Genomic DNA, 12,213 nt, shown 5'->3' on the forward strand with positions numbered 1-12,213 from the left:
AGCTTTTGAAGCGAAACTGTGGTATGCTTCACGTATCACTGTGGCTTGGAAGGTAGGCCACCAGACAAGCAAGTTCGCTGCCGGAGGGAGGGGTCCTGGGTTCGAATCCCAGGGACGGGCAAATTTTCAAAAAATATTTTTTTTTTTGTTTATTTTAAATTATATTATTTTTTTAGGTGTATTTCGACATTCTGGAGGTTCCTGCATGTAGGAAAAAAAAATTTTTATTGGGAAAATGGAAAAAAACTGGAAAAATTCAGGAAAATCCGTTTATTTGCTTTTTTTCGACTTCTATTGTAACATTTTGGATATTCTAGCACGCATGGGGTGTGTTCTGTGTATGAAGTCCAGCAAAGAAAGCGTAATAGAATAATAAAACAAAAAGAATAAAAAAATAAAATGGCTCGAAAAAAGGTTCAAATTTCAAGACCCCCGACCCCCTTGCTCCCTTTAATATCAAGGTGTAATTTTCAAACTCGGACCCTAAGTAGGGGTCTATGGTCCAAGCAAGGCTGCAGAAGATAAATTTTATAGGCCAATTAGATGGGTCACAGTGGGCCCCTAAAGGTAAATTGCGAAGATGAGAGGAGAGAGCTTTTGAAGCGAAACTGTGGTAGGCTTCACGTATCACCGTGGACTGGAAGGTAGGCCACCAGACAAGCAAGTTTGCTGCAGGAGGGAGGGGTCCTGGGTTCGAATTCCAGGGACGGTTAAATTTTCAAAAAATTTTCTTTCTTTTTTTTGTGCTTATTTTGAATTATATTATTGTTTTTGTGTGTATTTTGATATTCTGGAGGATCCTGCATGTAGGAAATTTTTTATTGGGAAAATGGGAAAAATCCAGGAAAGTCAGTTTATTTGCTCTTTTTCGACTTCGATTGTAACATTTTTAATATTCTAGCATGCATGGGGTGCTTTCTGTGTGCGAAGTCCATTAAAGAAAGCGTAATAGTATAATAAAAAAAAAGAATTAAAAAAATAAATGGCTCGAGAAAGGTTCAAATTTAAAGATCCCCTAGCTCCCTTTAATATCAAGGTATAATTTTCAAACTCGGTCCCTAAGTAGGGGTCTACGGTCCAAACAAGGCTGCTGAAGATAATTTTTATAGGCCAATTAGGGGGGTCACAGAGGGCGCCTAAAGGTATATTGCGAAGATGAGAGGAGAGAGCTTTTGAAGCGAAACCGAGGTAGGCTTCACGTATCACCGTGGGCTGGAAGGAAGGTCACCAGACAAGCAAGCTCGCTGCCGGAGGGAGGGGCCCTGGGTTCGAATCCCAGGGACGGGCAAATTTTCAAAAAATATTTTTTTTGTTTATTTTAAATTATATTATTTTTTTAGGAGTTTTTCGACATTCTGGAGGTTCCTGCATGTAGGAAAAAATTTTTTTTTATTGGGAAAATGGGAAAAAACTGGAAAATTCCTGGAAAATCAGTTTATTTGCTCTTTTTCGACTTCTATTGTAACATTTTGGATATTCTAACATGCATGGGGTGTTTTCTGTGTGTGAAGTCCAGCAGAGAAAGCGTAATGGAATAATAAAAAAAAAGAATAAAAAAATAAAATGGCTCGAGAAAGGTTCAAATTTCAAGACCCCCTAGCTCCCTTTAATATCAAGGTATAATTTTCAAACTCGGACCCTAAGTAGGGGTCTATGGTCCAAGCAAGGCTGCAGAAGATAAATTTTATAGGCCAATTAGAGGGGTCACAGTGGGCACCTAAAGGTATATTGCAAAGATGAGAGGAGAGAGCTTTTGAAGCGAAACTGTGGTAGGCTTCACGTATCACCGTGGACTGGAAGGTAGGCCACCAGACAAGCAAGTTCGCTGCCGGAGGGAGGGGTCCTGGGTTCAAATCCCAGGGACAGACAAATTTTCAAAAACTTTTCTCTTTTTTTGTTTATTTTAAATTATATTGTTTTTTAAGGTGTTTTTCGACCTGGAGGTTCCTGCATATAGGAAAAAAAATTTGTTTATTGGGAAAATGGAAAAAAACAGGAAAAATTCTAGAAAATCAGTGTATTTGCTCTTTTTCGACTTCTATTGTAACATTTTGGATATTCTAACATGCACGGGGTGTTTTTTGTGTGTGAAGTCCAGTAGAGAAAGCGTAATGGAATAATAAAAAAAAAGAATAAAAAAATGAAATGGCTCGAGAAAGGTTCAAATTTCAAGACCCCCTAGCTCCCTTTAATATCAAGGTTTAATTTTCAAACTCGGACCCTAAGTAGGGGTCTATAGTCCAAGCAAGGCTGCAGAAGATAAATTTTATAGGCCAATTAGATGGGTCACAGTGGGCCCCTAAAGGTAAATTGCGAAGATGAGAGGAGAGAGCTTTTGAAGCGAAACTGTGGTAGGCTTCACGTATCACTGTGGCTTGGAAGGTAGGCCACCAGACAAGCAAGTTCGCTGCCGGAGGGAGGGGTCCTGGGTTCGAATCCCAGAGACGGGCAAATTTTCAAAAAATATTTTTTTTTTGTTTATTTTAAATTATATTATTTTTTTAGGTGTATTTCGACCTTCTGGAGGTTCCTGCATGTAGGAAAAAAAATTTTTATTGGGAAAATGGAAAAAAACTGGAAAAATTCAGGAAAATCCGTTTATTTGCTTTTTTTCGACTTCTATTGTAACATTTTTGATATTCTAGCATGCATGGGGTGTGTTCTGTGTATGAAGTCCAGCAAAGAAAGCGTAATAGAATAATAAAAAAAAAGAATAAAAAAATAAAATGGCTCGAAAAAAGGTTCAAATTTCAAGACCCCCTTGCTCCCTTTAATATCAAGGTATAATTTTCAAACTCGGACCCTAAGTAGGGGTCTATGGTCCAAGCAAGGCTGCAGAAGATAAATTTTATAGGCCAATTAGAGGGGTCACAGTGGGCACCTAAAGGTATATTGCAAAGATGAGAGGAGAGAGCTTTTGAAGCGAAACTGTGGTAGGCTTCACGTATCACCGTGGACTGGAAGGTAGGCCACCAGACAAGCAAGTTCGCTGCCGGAGGGAGGGGTCCTGGGTTCAAATCCCAGGGACAGACAAATTTTCAAAAACTTTTCTCTTTTTTTGTTTATTTTAAATTATATTGTTTTTTAAGGTGTTTTTCGACCTGGAGGTTCCTGCATATAGGAAAAAAAATTTGTTTATTGGGAAAATGGAAAAAAACAGGAAAAATTCTAGAAAATCAGTGTATTTGCTCTTTTTCGACTTCTATTGTAACATTTTGGATATTCTAACATGCACGGGGTGTTTTTTGTGTGTGAAGTCCAGTAGAGAAAGCGTAATGGAATAATAAAAAAAAAGAATAAAAAAATGAAATGGCTCGAGAAAGGTTCAAATTTCAAGACCCCCTAGCTCCCTTTAATATCAAGGTTTAATTTTCAAACTCGGACCCTAAGTAGGGGTCTATAGTCCAAGCAAGGCTGCAGAAGATAAATTTTATAGGCCAATTAGATGGGTCACAGTGGGCCCCTAAAGGTAAATTGCGAAGATGAGAGGAGAGAGCTTTTGAAGCGAAACTGTGGTAGGCTTCACGTATCACTGTGGCTTGGAAGGTAGGCCACCAGACAAGCAAGTTCGCTGCCGGAGGGAGGGGTCCTGGGTTCGAATCCCAGAGACGGGCAAATTTTCAAAAAATATTTTTTTTTTGTTTATTTTAAATTATATTATTTTTTTAGGTGTATTTCGACCTTCTGGAGGTTCCTGCATGTAGGAAAAAAAATTTTTATTGGGAAAATGGAAAAAAACTGGAAAAATTCAGGAAAATCCGTTTATTTGCTTTTTTTCGACTTCTATTGTAACATTTTTGATATTCTAGCATGCATGGGGTGTGTTCTGTGTATGAAGTCCAGCAAAGAAAGCGTAATAGAATAATAAAAAAAAAGAATAAAAAAATAAAATGGCTCGAAAAAAGGTTCAAATTTCAAGACCCCCTTGCTCCCTTTAATATCAAGGTGTAATTTTCAAACTCGGACCCCAAGTAGGGGTCTATGGTCCAAGCAAGGCTGCAGAAGATAAATTTTATAGGCCAATTAGATGGGTCACAGCGGGCCCCAAAAGGTAAATTGCGAAGATGAGAGGAGAGAGCTTTTGAAGCGAAACTGTGGTAGGCTTCACGTATCACCGTGGACTGGAAGGTAGGCCACCAGACAAGCAAGTTTGCTGCAGGAGGGAGGGGTCCTGGGTTCGAATTCCAGGGACAGTTAAATTTTCAAAAAATTTTCTTTCTTTTTTTTGTGCTTATTTTGAATTATATTATTGTTTTTGTGTGTATTTTGATATTCTGGAGGATCCTGCATGTAGGAAATTTTTTATTGGGAAGCTAGAAAAATCCAGGAAAATCAGTCTATTTGCTCTTTTTCGACTTCTATTGTAACATTTTGGATATTCTAGCATGCATGGGGTGTTTTCTGTGTGTGAAGTCCAGCAAAGAAAGCGTAATGGAATAAAATAAAAAAAAGAATAAAATAATAAAATATCTCGAGAAAGGTTCAAATTTCAAGACCCCCTAGCTCCCTTTAAAATCAAGTTATAATTTACAAACTCGGTCCCTAAGTAGGGGTCTACGGTCAAACAAGGCTGCTGAAGATAATTTTTATAGGCCATTTAGGGGGGTCACAGAGGGCGCCTAAAGGTATATTGCGAAGATGAGAGGAGAGAGCTTTTGAAGCGAAACCGAGGTAGGCTTCACGTAACACCGTGGGCTGGAAGGAAGGTCACCAGACAAGCAAGCTCGCTGCCGGAGGGAGGGGCCCTGGGTTCAAATCCCAGGGACGGGCAAATTTTCAAAAAATATTTTTTTTTTGTTTATTTTAAATTATATTATTTTTTTAGGTGTTTTTCGACATTCTGGAGGTTCCTGCATGTAGGAAAAAAATTTTTTTTATTGGGAAAATGGGAAAAAACTGGAAAATTCCTGGAAAATCAGTTTATTTGCTCTTTTTCGACTTCTATTGTAACATTTTGGATATTCTAACATGCATGGGGTGTTTTCTGTGTGTGAAGTCCAGCAGAGAAAGCGTAATGGAATAATAAAAAAAAAGAATAAAAAAATAAAATGGCTCGAGAAAGGTTCAAATTTCAAGACCCCCTAGCTCCCTTTAATATCAAGGTATAATTTTCAAACTCGGACCCTAAGTAGGGGTCTATGGTCCAAGCAAGGCTGCAGAAGATAAATTTTATAGGCCAATTAGAGGGGTCACAGTGGGCACCTAAAGGTATATTGCAAAGATGAGAGGAGAGAGCTTTTGAAGCGAAACTGTGGTAGGCTTCACGTATCACCGTGGACTGGAAGGTAGGCCACCAGGCAAGCAAGTTCGCTGGTGGAGGGAGGGGTCCTGGGTTCGAATCCCAGGGACGGACAAATTTTATAAAGTTTTCTTTCTTTTTTTGTTTATTTCAAATTATATTATTTTTTTATGTGTTTTTCGATATTCTGGAGGGTCCTGCATGTAGGAAATCATTTTTTTTATTGGGAAAATGGAAAAAAACTGGAAAATCAGTTTATTTGCTCTTTTTCGACTTCTTTTGTAACATTTTGGATATTCTAGCATGCATGGGTTGTTTTCTGTGTGTGAAAACCAGCAAAAAAGCGTAATGGAATAATAAAAAAAACAATAAAATGGCACGAGTAAGGTTCAAATTTCTTGACCCCCTAACTGCCTTTACTATCAAGGTACAATTTTCAAAGTTGGACCCTAAGTAGTACACTATTACCTGGTAATATAATACGTGTTCTAATTAAAATATTATGGGTCAATATTAAGGTTTGATATCGGGCCTTGTGTTAATATTGAAAAATGACTTCGAATTTTTAAAGCTCTTTAGAAGACGAATTTCCTCATTTTAAAGCTTTTCAGAAGACTATTTTAGATATACATACGTAGTAAACTACAGGGCCACATTGTGTACCTGATACAAAGTCTATTATTATTTCCTCTGGTAGGGTACACTATTACCCGGTAATATAATATGTGGTCCAATTTGAATATAATAGGTTATTATTAGAGGGACGTATAGGACCATATTTTTATACAGATTAAATGTTGGCAACACATATTTTTTTTACCTCGTCTCATATCATAAATGCAACATTTTTTTAGTGACACCTGTTTCAACTACCTATTATTATATGGACAAAATAAAAATGTTCAATAATTATTTAACATATGTATCTGTTTTTGAAAATTTTGGCACCCGTCCTTTGACTCGGGATTAACATCAAAGAAGTTCCCTTGTGAACCAAAAATTAATTAAAAATCATTAATGTATCTATTAAATGATCCCCTCAAATGCAGCAATTAATAAAAATTATAAACAAAAGAGAACAATGCCAATAACCAAAATAGACTCAAGTAGACACTTAATGAAGGGTACAGATTTTTTTTTAAATCCGCGTCATATCTTACTTGCATTATCAATGATTTTAGCAATACCAGTATCTAAGGTGAAATGGACAAAATAAGAAAATGTTTAATAAATATTTTTTATGTTTTTGAAAATTTTGACATATATCCTTGGATTTGGTATTAATATCAATCTCTTTTGATCCAAAAATTATAAAGAAATTAGTTTTCGACCCCTCAAAGGCAGCTATTAATAATAATTAGTTGTAGTTGTCGCACCAGAGCTTATCGTTAAGACATGGTTCCCAGTAGATCATCGAAGTTAAGCATCACTGGCTTCAGTGTGCGGGAGGGTAACCATCTTGGCTCAGTCTGCGAAGGGACCAAGGTTGTGAGACAATAATAATTCGAAAATAAAAGTGTGTAATGCTTATAACTGAAATAGTTTAGATATGAATCCTCATTCGATATCTTACGGACAAACCCGACCTTCGATCCACACAATAATGAGGGTGTTGAGCTTGATTAAAAGCAAATATGTATAACAACTTTATTCAGTGATTAGTTTGTATTAATTGCATATTAATTTTAACCACTTTAAGTTAGAAACAGTAACTCTTTAGTTACATTGTTATTAATTAATTATTATTAAGTAAATAATATAACTTTTATCTGAGCTTTGATTTAATAAATGTGAAAGAAATAAAACTAGATTTAAAAAATGTTTTTTTTCTTCAAATAATTTCTGACAACCTTGTTTTCGGAAGTAAAGGAGAACACACATTGAATTATATTTTTATTACATACAGAGCCATTAAAATATTTAGAAAATAAGTACAATATATTCTGCATAGGTGAAAAAAATAACATTAATATAATTATTTCTTGTATCTTTTCTCAGAAGACGTTTCAGACTTAGCTTCTTTACAGGACTCTCGATACATATACTGCAATAAAAAGTAAATTGTTATTACCTTTTTATAACATAGATTTACAATTATAGAATGATAATGAAGTTTTATAGTGCCCTGTTTTATACATTTCAGATTTTCAAATACATGACTTACCATGAATAATTTCAAGAAATTTTTATGAAGAAATTTTCACTTACTGAAGTTACAATTTTTTTACAAATTTTTTTTTACAAATTTTTTTTTAAAAGTGTAAAATAAAAATTATAAATAAATAAAAAAAATTTGAAATCACTGAAGTTTAAAAGATAATTCCCTCTAGAAATGATGTTCTTTCTTTCATTTTTAGAAAGAACATCATAATTTAATAAAGAACAGGGAACAAAAAAACATTTTACATTTTAATGAAATATGACTGTGAGTGGGGATTTTGTTACTAATTCAAATATTCTGAATTTTCAGTTTTAAAAAATAAGATTTTTTTTGGCGATCTAAATCTATGACTTTCTATGATTTAAAAACAAACAAACTAAAATCACGAAATTTCATGACAAATTTTGTTCAGTACTGAAACTTTTGAAAACTTTTAACTGAGTACAAATGCTTTAGGATCTCAGCTCAAGTTGTCCGTAACCAAAATTGTTCACAGTTAACCATTTGAAATAAATAAATAAATAAAATAAAAAGATGTAAGTTATTTTAATTAATTAATATTATTTTATAACGTAATTATGGCTCATTCTTAATGATACAATTCATGGATTCAGTTGGCTGGATTTCAATGAAAATATCTTGAAATACATTAAAAATAGTTTGCGAATTTAACTATATATACGTGGATCACACTCTAGAACAATGGTACCCAAATGACATTCCGTGGAACTCTAGGGCTCTGTGGAAGAGTTAAAATAGCTCCAACAGTTAAAACTTTTTAAAACGCTTTTTTTTAAAAACATTTTTTGAAATCTGTAATTATATTTAAAATAATATGTCAAAAAATGAGAAATGAAATTTTTTAAAAAAATATATAATTTTTCTAACAACAGTTTTAAAAAAGTATGAAAAAAATATGCATTTATAAGAATTTGCAATAGTATTTTACATTGTGCTTTTCAAATCAAAATAAAATAACTGAATTTTTTAATAAAGAAAATTTTTTCCCTAATAATTATTTTCAATATTTAAAACAGTTTCTAATAGCAATATAAAAACAAATTTTCAACTAGACTAGATTCATCTCTAAGACAGTGTATTCAATTGTTGAACATAAAACCTAAATTAAAATTATTAAATATAATGAAATGAAAATTTTCTATTTCTCTTTTTAAATATTAAAAGTTAAAAATAAAAATAAAATATTTTATTTTAATTACAGAGCTACATACTACCTTCCTTTAATCAGGATAAATATAAATACTAAAAGGTCTTTCATGCTCTATCCATTCTTTAAATAAAAATTAAAATGGATCATGAAAAAAAAACTATGATTACCACATATATTAAAAATTTAAAACTAAGTTGTTTCTTTATGTTTCACTGCATTTTAAAATTATTTTTGCACTAAGTTTGACTTCACAGCATTTTACATCTTTACCATTCAACAGTTTCATGGCCACTTGTAACTCAAATAACATTTATTCTTAGTAGCAGCTGATTTAGAATGAAAAAAGAATATTTGTGTGGAAATATTTAGCAATCTTGCTTAGGTATATTGAATAATAAAGTAAGTTGAACCATTTTTATTGCTGTCATTAACATCCTTACCCTTTATGAGTTGATTTTAATATTATTGTAAATTTTTGTTTTTTATTAGTTTATACTAGATAAGTCTTTGTACAAAATATATAAAAGTTTTTACAAAAGTAACAATATTTGGTTTCCGGCAGAATGTACTAAATATTTTACAGATAAGGAATTTTAGGGATTTTTATTGTCACCAAAATACGAAACCTTTATTACACTAATACATAATGCATGTACATAAATGGTCTGCAATATTTTTCATTTGTGATTGACATTATATGAATTCGAAACTTTCAGTTTCATGTTAACTCATAATTTTAAATAGCAGTAGAGAAGTAAATAATCATTGATAATTAGAAGATTTTATAACTTAAAAAGGGTGTTCTGAATAAAAAGAAACTGAAATTTTTAGAACAAAGAAAAAGAAAGATAGGAAAGCTTCAAACTGATTACTCTCAGTGAGACCCACTTCATTATGTATTCATAATACTTATCTAAATATTCAAGCGAGACATAAAATGTATAAAAATTCTATTCGAATAGGGATTTTTTTTTTTACTAGAAAACTCCCTCAATTATAGAGAATTTTCAAAAATGTACAAAAATGAGAAAATTTTTTATTACATCCAGAAAAAAATGGCAAATTCCAGTAGAGTTGGTAGCTATGGTGTAGGACAAATTCCATACATCTTAAACTATATCATTACCATACATCTTAAAATTTGTATAAGAATGATAATGACAGTTTGAGAATTTTAATGACAAAAATCAAAATAGAATAATACAATGCAATTTTTATTTATTTTACAATCTTAATTTAAATTTAGTACATTGAATTGTATACATAATTTTACATGCTAAAATTTTGGCCATTTTTTGTATAATAATTTTGAATTTTAATATTTTATTTAATGTTAAATGGAAACTCATTAAAAATACTTTTGCATTTTGTTTGATTTTATTTTTTATCATTTAAAATTGCTACAATAATTTGTAACCATCAGAGATACCTTATTTTTTTTTATTCATCTCAAAGAGTCATTAAGTTATAGGATATTTTTTTAAAGACTCGGTCATCAAATGAAATAAAGTTCCTTTTTTGTGTGAATAATAAGCTATTTTTATAACTGCTGTGTGTTTGCAACAACTATTGGGTCATCCTAGATGCCACTCAATTTCAGAAAAAAATTCCCTGATTTTTCCAGGTATATCAGATAAATTTCAATGGAAATTAATATCATATTTTATTAATACCAATACCATGCAATTTTTTATCAGAAAACTTTGATTTGTTTTATTCGTTATGTCAAAAAATAGATTTTGTGAGCAAAACCATATAATTGAATGGGAATGGATACGTAGAAAAGTTTCACTTAAAAGTAGAATTTTATAAAATAATTGTAATAAACATTAGAATTACTTAACTCGAATCTCAATCACTGATTATTGTTATTGAAAATTCTGGGAACGGTTATTTTCTAGGTATGATGTAGGAATTTTCCAGGTATTTTATAAAAAAACTGTTTTCCCTGTCCTCTATAACACATGAAAGCCCCACTCATGTTTGACCTTTCTTCAGCCAATATTATTATCCATGCTAATTCTGAAAACGAAGTAAAGCATCAATAAGAAGAAAAGTCACTTTTGGGAAACTGGTTTTACATTTTAATACTTGAACAATTATTCCAATGCTACATTATCTGAGCTAAGAATAAGTCTTCGATTTAAATAATTTTCATTAAGAAAAATTTCTCTAAGTTGACAGTTTTAAAAAAGCTGAATAACTTTTAAAATATTTAAATTTTTTGCTCATTCTATGGTCAGGATAATTCACTAAGGCAAGATAGTGTTGTGATGCCACAATGGACATTACATATTTTCTAGCTTTTAAAATTTCTTTAATTTCTTAAACTTGTTTTTTTACACATTCTTAATCAAATTATAATTAAATTAAATCAATTAGTTAATTTTTATAAATAGCGAATATAAAATATTTTATTCTTTTCTCATTGATCAATGTAATGGCTAACTTTTTATTTCAATACTAATGCAGACTCATTAATTCACTGTTGCGCATAATAGAATTTTTTTAATTTAATTTATAACTCTTCATTCTTAAAATTCTTACCACAAATATGTTTCAGTTACACGGTTATAGTAATTCTCACAGTCCTGCTGGCGGCGATTTGTGATTGCCAAGGCATTTCTCAAACCTAATATTGATTATGGGGGACTGGCTTTATTTTCGGCTATGTTATTTTTCGATAAATCACCAACCTTGGATTTCTTCTCATGATTTTAACTGTCTGTGGGGAAAAATTCAATTACTTTTTAATTTAGCTTTTGATTAAGTAGGTCACGGGAGATTTAACTCCTATGGCCTGTCCTTATTAATATTATTATGCAAAATTTATTTAGCTTAAAGTCTTATTGATAAAATATGATTTTTGTATCTTGAGCTCTACAAATACTAATAAATAAAAGTTTTATTATAATTTATGATTTAGTTTTCATCTTCAACTTTCATTTTTCATTATCCTGTTTTTCATCACTATCTTCAATTAGTCAATTATACCATACAACTTCCAACCACAACTGAATTTCGTCTTCACAAGTGCATATAATTGTAAATTCTCTTAGAGTGTAAGGCTGTGGTCAACTTTATAATCTTCTTTGTGAAAGAGCTTTAAAAAACACTGTTAATGTAACAAAAATTCTTTAAATTCTTTGCCTTGGACTAACAAAAAAAAGTATGTCAAGAGGTATTTTAACTGTTACACATGTTTTTATTTTACAAAGCATTACTTGATCAAATTCAAAACGAAAGAAAATAAAACAATTAAAATCTTCATTCATAAAATTTGCAAATGAAAAAAAAATTACAGATTAATAAAGTTAACAAGAGCAATGACTTTTAGATCCAAGAAGAATGCTTTAGTGCCAAATTACTAAAGAGAGTTACTTTATCATATACTTCCATGAAAAAAAAATTATATATATATATATTTGTAAGAAAGATCATAAAAAATTTACATTGACCTATGAAAAAAGAGATTATAAAATGCAAAGTAAGGGGGGGGGAATACCTAGCAGATTGGGTAAAAACTTCACATAGGAAATTAATTTTTAATAGTTTGCTCTGTGCATCATAGACAACAACAATAATACCGAGCAAATACTTTCAAGTTTTTTAAGCAAAATGTATCAGTAAAAGATGCATTTG

General features: G+C 31.5%; 1 long non-coding RNA gene across 3 annotated transcripts in view; it reads right to left on the reverse strand.

Moving 5' to 3' along the window:
* Positions 1–7,119: 7,119 nt before the first annotated feature.
* LOC147816797 (uncharacterized) overlaps positions 7,120–12,213 on the reverse strand; it is a 19,809-nt gene continuing 14,715 nt past the window's right edge. For 2 of the 3 annotated variants that reach the window (XR_015429148.1, XR_015429149.1), the window contains exon 3: positions 7,120–7,283. This is a non-coding gene — a long non-coding RNA (uncharacterized LOC147816797). Of the gene's footprint in view, positions 7,284–7,474; positions 10,594–12,213 lie in introns of those variants that run through there. The other variant, XR_015429147.1, reaches the window with a different exon arrangement.

The sequence above is a fragment of the Parasteatoda tepidariorum genome, chromosome 1, assembly GCF_982258835.1.
Source record: "Parasteatoda tepidariorum strain Cologne lab strain chromosome 1, Ptep-v5.0, whole genome shotgun sequence".
Taxonomy (NCBI): domain Eukaryota; kingdom Metazoa; phylum Arthropoda; class Arachnida; order Araneae; family Theridiidae; genus Parasteatoda; species Parasteatoda tepidariorum.